The sequence below is a fragment of the Ochotona curzoniae genome, unplaced genomic scaffold, assembly GCF_017591425.1.
Source record: "Ochotona curzoniae isolate NIBS_2020 unplaced genomic scaffold, NIBS_Ocur_1.0 contig_3176, whole genome shotgun sequence".
Classification (NCBI taxonomy): Eukaryota; Metazoa; Chordata; class Mammalia; order Lagomorpha; family Ochotonidae; genus Ochotona; species Ochotona curzoniae.
This window is the reverse complement of record NW_024465746.1, coordinates 164,190-171,387: the sequence shown is the minus strand read 5'-3', so window position 1 is coordinate 171,387 and position 7,198 is coordinate 164,190. Positions and strand designations below refer to the sequence as shown.

The 7,198-nt window shown below is 45.4% G+C and overlaps 1 non-coding gene across 1 annotated transcript; it reads left to right on the top strand.

Annotated features, from left to right (window-relative positions):
* Positions 1 to 1,400: 1,400 nt before the first annotated feature.
* LOC121155839 lies at positions 1,401 to 1,506 on the top strand. Its single transcript, XR_005883742.1, has one exon. It is a non-coding gene; the product is annotated as a U6 spliceosomal RNA (small nuclear RNA).
* Positions 1,507 to 7,198: the final 5,692 nt, after the last annotated feature.

Sequence of the window (7,198 nt, the reverse complement as noted above, 5' to 3'; positions counted from 1 at the left end):
TTGTTATATGATAATTGTTCATACGTGACAGCAATATGCAATAATCAGAATAGGGCCATCGGCATGGTCATCGACATGAATAAATGCCCAATGGGCATTTATTATTTCTTTGTGTTGGGTTGATGAAAAATCTTCTCTACTGATTATTTGAAATACACAATTAATTTTGTCAACCTTAATTACCCCATTATGCCATAGAACATTGGAAGTTATTCCTCCTGTCCAACTGCACCCCAAAATCCATTAGCTATCCTCATTCTGTCCCCATCCCCAACATCCTTCCAGGCGCTCCACCACTATTTTACTTAATTATATACTTAATTAGAGAGTGAAAGGACCAAAGTATACTCATAAATATCTAAGAGTGCAATTTTTAATGGCTTCTATTTTTTCTGTACAATTCTCTGTCTTCATAAGCATGCATTATTTTATAATAGCAATAATAGGTGATGTTTAAAATACCAGAATCATGTTCATAAATATTTAAGCAAAATATACTCAAAATGCAAAATATCTAAAGATGAGTGAGAGATTTAAATACTGATCTGCTTAATTCTTTCGGTGATTTTCTTTATTTTTTAATTGACATAAAATTATGCTTATTTATGGGTTATGTTATATTTCTTCTTCTTTTTTTTTAGGTTTATTTATTTTTCTCGGTAAGGGGGATTAACAGAGAGAAGGAGAGACAGAGAAAGATCTTCCATTTGCTGGTTCACTCCCAAGTGGCCATAACAGCCGGAGCTGAGCCAATCCAAAGCCAGGAGCTTGTTCCAGGTCTCCCAGGCAAGTGCAGGATCCCAGGGCTTTGGGCCATCCTCCACTGCTTCCCCAGGCCACAAAGAGGGAGCTGGATGGGAAGTGGAGCAGCCATGGCATGCACCAGGGCCCCTATGGGATCTCGGAGCATGCAAGACTAGCATTTAGCCATTGAGTGGTTGTGCCTCGCCCCATATTGTATTTCCTTACACACGTACAACGTGTAATGTTCAAATCAGGGACAAGGGATCTCCTCAAAGGTGCATTATTTCTTTCTCTAACTTTTTGAGACAAACATTATTTGGTCTCCCCAGTAGGCAACAAAGCGCCAGAACGCACTGCTAACTACCTGTAATTTAGCACGTGTTGAACAACTTTCCCCTATTTCCAACTTCCCCCTGTGCCCAGCCCCGTTCAACCCCCATTCTACTCTCCACCTCTGTGATATCAATCAAATACTTAATTCTGAATCTATCAGTTCTTCTGGAATTCTCCCAGCCTGCCTGCCTTTACAAGCATCTCCATGTAGTCCACACAGGGCGAGTGTTACAGCGCCATTCAATTCAAACTCCACCTTACAGATGGAAAATTTACAGCTCTGTGGTCCGCTCCAGGTCACAGACCACTAAATATAGAGACAGGTGCTCGCTTCGGCAGCACATGTACTAAAATTGGCACGATACAGAGAAGATTATCATGGCCCTGCGCAAGGATGACACGCAAATTCGTGAAGCATTCCACATTTTTAAATCTTTTTTAAAAATAAATAAATATAGAGACGGGCTTTCCACAAAGCCGGAGTGACTCAACATGGATTTTAGAAAATTCAAATAGAAGAAAATACAGAAATGTAATGTCCCAAAGATACTCGAATGTATTAAAGTAATTTGTCTTATCCCCCCATAATATTTCCCAGTCCCTATAGCTCTGAAAACAATATACTACAGCATAAAGTATCAAATGAAAAATGAACTTTTGCACTATTACAAACTAATTCTTAGAGGTACAAGAGAACAGTGCAATGCAGAACAGCCCACAGTTGGTTCCCGCTGTGCTTCGTCAGTCTCCTGCCCTAACGGTGTAACCTGTGGCCTCCGCTCCTTTTACTGGCCCACGCACGCCCTCTAGTGTCGCTTGCGAACTTCGTTCCGTCTGTAACACTAATTTTTTAAAACTGCGCAAGATTGTAAGTTTGCAGCTAGGGAGATGAAAGGAAGGACAACGCCGTGGAAAGATCATTGCGCCACCATATGAATACAGAGGCTTCCTTGTGAGGAAGAGCAGGGAATCCAGCAGCTGGCCGACGCAGCGGCTTGAAGGGACCTTTAATTTGTGAGGCATGAAAACCTCACTACATCCCTGTCCGGGCAAGAGTCGTTTTCAGCAACAGTAACAACAGCTGTCTGGTTGGGCCGATACCTTGTCTCCTTCAAATTTTCTTAGAGTCTTTTTTTTTCCATCAAACTTTCTTTTCAAAAACAGTCTTATTTTTTAACATAAAGCTAATATGAGGCCTGCAATTAAGATTCCCTTCCTAGTCGTTTATTTGAAATTTTAAGCTATTTGAGCTTTTGTTTTTCATTTTTTTATGAAATAAACACAGCTTTTTATTATTATTAATTACGTTGCATTATGTGACACAGTTTCATAGGCTCTGGGATTCCCCCATCCCCTCCCCTCCCCGTGCCCTCGACTTGATGGTGGATTCCTCCACCTAGTTGCAGTATTACAGTTCAAATCAAGTAAAGATTCTTTAATTGCAAGCATATACCAAGCATAGAGTCCAGCATCTTATTATCCAGATAAATTCAACAGTTTCTTGGGGAGACCATCCCTGGTCTGAAGGCAGAGCTGGCAGAATATCATCCCGGTCAATTAAAAGCCGCAACGTAACATCAATAACAATTTACAACATTATGGAATTAATTGACATGGTATTGAGTAATCAACGTTATAACAGTGCGGGTTCTTAACCACATCCTGTGACTACTTCATTGACCCTTCAGTTTTTGTTTGTGCACAGAACCGGCTGCTATACACCTTAAAGTGGCTACAGGGTACTATTCAGCTGTCTCGTGTCTGTTTTTATTTTAGTATTTAGCTGTTTATTGTGTTGACTCATAATTTTGCTGAACTTGGTAGATTTTTGGATAGTCTTAAACTGGCTTATAAATTTAACCAGGCATGTGTCAACAGTTGAGGTGCAGAACAGTTTTAGGAGGGGTGTGCAGAGAAATCTTCAATACCTTAGTGAGAAGTAACTAATCTTTGTGTCCTGCCTAGTAAGGTATGTGTGAGTCCACGCTGACCATTTCCTGGTTGGTTCTAAACTTTCCTTGTATTTCTCTGACTATCTATTCTATTATTGGGGGAGTGGGCGGAGGCTCTGGGGCAATCCTGATGGTCATTGCAAGAGAGGGTGTGGATCCAAAATTGGACCTAAGTAAGGTCCAGAAGAAGCTCCTCTCCCTAGTCCCAAAGGAAGTTTGCTGTTCTTCTGTTTCTGCGGACCACTCAGGGTTCCTGGCTGTTGTTCTGATGCCCTTGGATCCTGCGAGGAAGGATTTGGGCCTCTTCCATCCCATGTGGTAGATCCAGATGGGGCTGGGTGACCTCGGAGTTCTCGGCCTCCGAAGGCATTCCAATTCCCTGTGGTCTCCTTGGCAGTTGGGATGTAGTCCTTGGTGCTCATACTGATAGTCCTTGGTGAGGATTCGAATCTTCAGGGTTGGGATACAAGCCTCCTCCTGCCCACCTGCCCCACTCTGCACCCCCCCCACACTCTAATAAGCACAACTTTTTAAAGTGTCTGAGAGTAATGCACTTTTTTTTCACTTTGAGGAAATGCTTTGACTATTCATTCTTTCACTCATTCAAAGGTTCAACGATTGCATGCTGTAGACGGAGCGCACAGCGAGTTCACAGTGTGAGAGGGGCGAGGGAGGTCGGACAGAACAGATTTCAGTGAGCTTCCCACTCCCGGGAAATGGGGACATGGGACACGCGGTAGCCAGGAGGCTGCCTCTATCCTATAACCTTTATCTGTAGACCTTTTCCATCCAAAGTTGGGATAACACCTCGTCCTATCTGGACTCATTAAGAGTATATCGCAAAATACGCAGTAAGGAACAAATGCGTGCGGCATGAAACCCGGATGTACGTTCATGTTTTCTCAGATCGGTGTTACCACACCACACTACACAAAGCAACAGTCAGGAAAAGATTTGACACTTGCCTCGCTGTGTTCACATTTAGAATTAACAAGATTTTCTGAGTTCCGATTCTGTTTTGCTTTACTTGGAAGAAGAGAGAGACTGTCCATCCCTGAAGGCGTCGCTGCAATGCAGCTACAATGCCTGCACTCCAAACCCCTGTGCATTTCCAAGCCCCAGGTGCTCTTCCAAACCCAGCCCCCTGCCGCCCACATGGGAGACCTCGCTGAGCTCCGGGCTCAAGCGGGAACAAGTCTAAACAAGACCTGAGATGGTGAAGTCTTAGCCGCAGTCGCCGTAGATCCCGATTGCGCACCTCTCTTCATCGCTTGCAGGTTGTACTTGTCCAGTTTAAACAATTTCCAACTGTTCTTGGATGGGACCTTGAGGTTGCCCTCTTAGGCCAGACCAACGTCTACAGGTGACATTTATGCTCATGCAAACGGGTGCATGTCGCCAATCTGCACCTCCCACCATCACAGTGGAACAGGTTTACCTGCACACCCACCATTGTCCAATCTGACCTTCACCTTCACGTACCTTCATCGTTTATAGTGACCACTGCCTTCACATGGTTCATGTAAACGGCATTCCATTGCTCTGGTAGCTTTTAGAATTGCTTGTGTGCGCACATGTGAACACATATGTAAGTAAACATAGACAAGTGATAAAACAGAGAGAGAAATTTAAGAATATAAGTGCATGTATATGTGTGTGTCACCAAAGAACACGCCGAGCTCAGACACACCCAGGAACCTACATTCAATGGCTGTGGTCAATGAGCTGCGACATCATCAACTGGCAATTTTAGACGTATGCCAAGGACGTCCCTCATTGCCAGGTCCAGTTTTCTCAATTTCCAGTGACTCTTACACTTATAAATGTGTCACCGTGTTTTTCATACCCACAACCACACATAGAAACAGTGACTTTTGCCTTATTTGCAATGAGTGTAACCATGGCCCTATATTTAAACCTAAAAGTGTCCAGGTGTGACCCCCTACTCCCGTCACTGCATCATGTCTCCATCGCGTCCATCCCTGTCCCCCAGTGCCCCTCACTCCAGCACTGCATCCCTGTGTCCTTCACTGTCACGTCCAGCTGTGTCCCCCAGTGACCTTCACCCACACAACCGGTTTTTACCAGCGATGTTTCCTTCCCGAGTCTCCTCCCAGATTAACCATAGCATCGTTTGCCTTTGTTCCTCAACGAGCTGACAATGTCTGGGACATTTCACATTAACAGAAGACCTGTTTGATAAAGACCAAGTTAGCTCACTTCTGAGATTCTGTGAGATACTTGGGTAGATTTTCTTTTTAAGAAAACATTATATAGGGGCTGGCATCGGGGTACAACAGGTTAAGCTATCGTTGATGATGCCAAAGTCTCATATCAGAGTGCCAGTTCAAGTCCTAGCTGCTCCATTTCCAACTCAGCCCCAAGTGCTTGCACACCTGCCATCCACGTGATGAACTCACGTGGAGTTCTTGGCTCCTGGCTTCAGCTGGCGCAGCCCTGGCCATTGACGACCTTTGGGAAGTGACCCAGTAGACAAGAGAGCTCTGCATTTCTCCTCTGCCCTCTCTGTCGGTTTATCTTTCAAATAAATATCTACCTTGAAAAATACTTGCGTCGGGCCCAGCGGCGTGGCCTAGTGGCTAAACTCCTTGCCTTGAACACGCCGGGATCCCATATGGAAGCAGTTTCTAATCCCAGCAGCTCCACTTCCCATCCAGCTCCCTGCTCCTGGCCTGGGAAAGCAGTCGAGGATGGCCCAAAGCCTTGGGACCCTGCACCTGCGTGGGAGACCTGGAGGAAGTTCTTGGCTCCTGGCTTCAGATCAGTGCAGCACCGGCCGTTGCGGTCACTTGGGGAGTGAATCATTGGACAAAAGATCTCCCTATCTCTCCTCCTCTCTGTGTATCTGACTTTGCAATAAAAATAAATAACTCTTAAAAAAAAATAGGGCCCAGCGGTGTGGCCTGGTGGCTAAAGTCCTTGCCTTGAACGCGCGCCAGGATCCCATATGGGTGCCAGTTCTAATCCCGGCAGCTCCACTTCCTATCCAGCTCCCTGCTTGTAGCCTGGGAAAGCAGTCAAGGATAGCCCAAAGCCTTCGGACCCTGCACCTGTGTGAGACCTGGAAGAGGTTCCTGGTTCCTGGCTTCGGGTCAACACAGCACCAGCTGTTGTAGTCACTTGGGGAGTGAATCATTGGACAGAAGATCTTCCCCTCTGTCTCTCCTCCTCTCTGTATATCTGACTTTGTAATAAAAAATAAATCTTAAAAACATTTTTTAAATAGTTGCATCAAAAAATACATGTATCTTAAAACATTAATGTACCTATTAATCTTCAGTTTATGGTTCAATGAATTCTTCCATACATATATAACCACACCAAGACTCTGAACACTCACTAGAAAATATTGAGCTTTGTAACAACTCCAAACACTTTTTGTGCCCTTCCCAGTTAGAGCAGGCAACCGACCCCTAGATAAGCATGGCGTGATTCACAGAGGCCAAAGCAGGGCTGCCTCGCCCTGAGCATCACAGTCCTGCGACTTGGCTCTGCCCTGTGCCTGGCTCGTCTCATCCCGCACAGTGTCTGCTCTGCAGCAGCTGGGGCCGCCAGAGCCCGTGCAGGGGTCACCTGCAGGACACCCCCAGCCGAGAGTCTACCAAGCATTTGTGCACCTCAGTTCATTCACTCAAAAACTAATCTCAAGTAAGGGCTGATCCAGGTGGAGAGACGGGGGGTAGACAGCAGCCTTCCTCCCAGAGGGCTCTTAGTTGGCAGTACTCAGAAGAAGTATGCAAAAGCATGCTATGTCCTCTTTTTGTAAAGATTTATTGTTATTGGAAAGTCAGATTTACAGAGAGAAGGAGAGACAGAGAGGAGAGATCTTCCATCTGCTGATTCACTCCCCAAGTGGCCAGAGCTAAGTCCATTTGAAGCCAGGAGCCAGGAGACTTTTCCGAGTCTCCCACGCAGGTGTAGGGTCGCAGGGCTTTGGGGCGTCCTCGACTGCTTTCCCAGGCCATAAGCAGGGAGCTGGATGGGAAGTGGGGCTGTCTGAATTAGAACTGGCGCCCTTTGGAGATCCTGGCGCATGTAAGGCGAGGATGTTAACCACTAGGCTATTGTACTGGTCCCATACTATGTCTTTTGAAGAGGCAACTTAAACACTTTTCAAGATATCTTATTGCTAAGAAGCACTAACAATC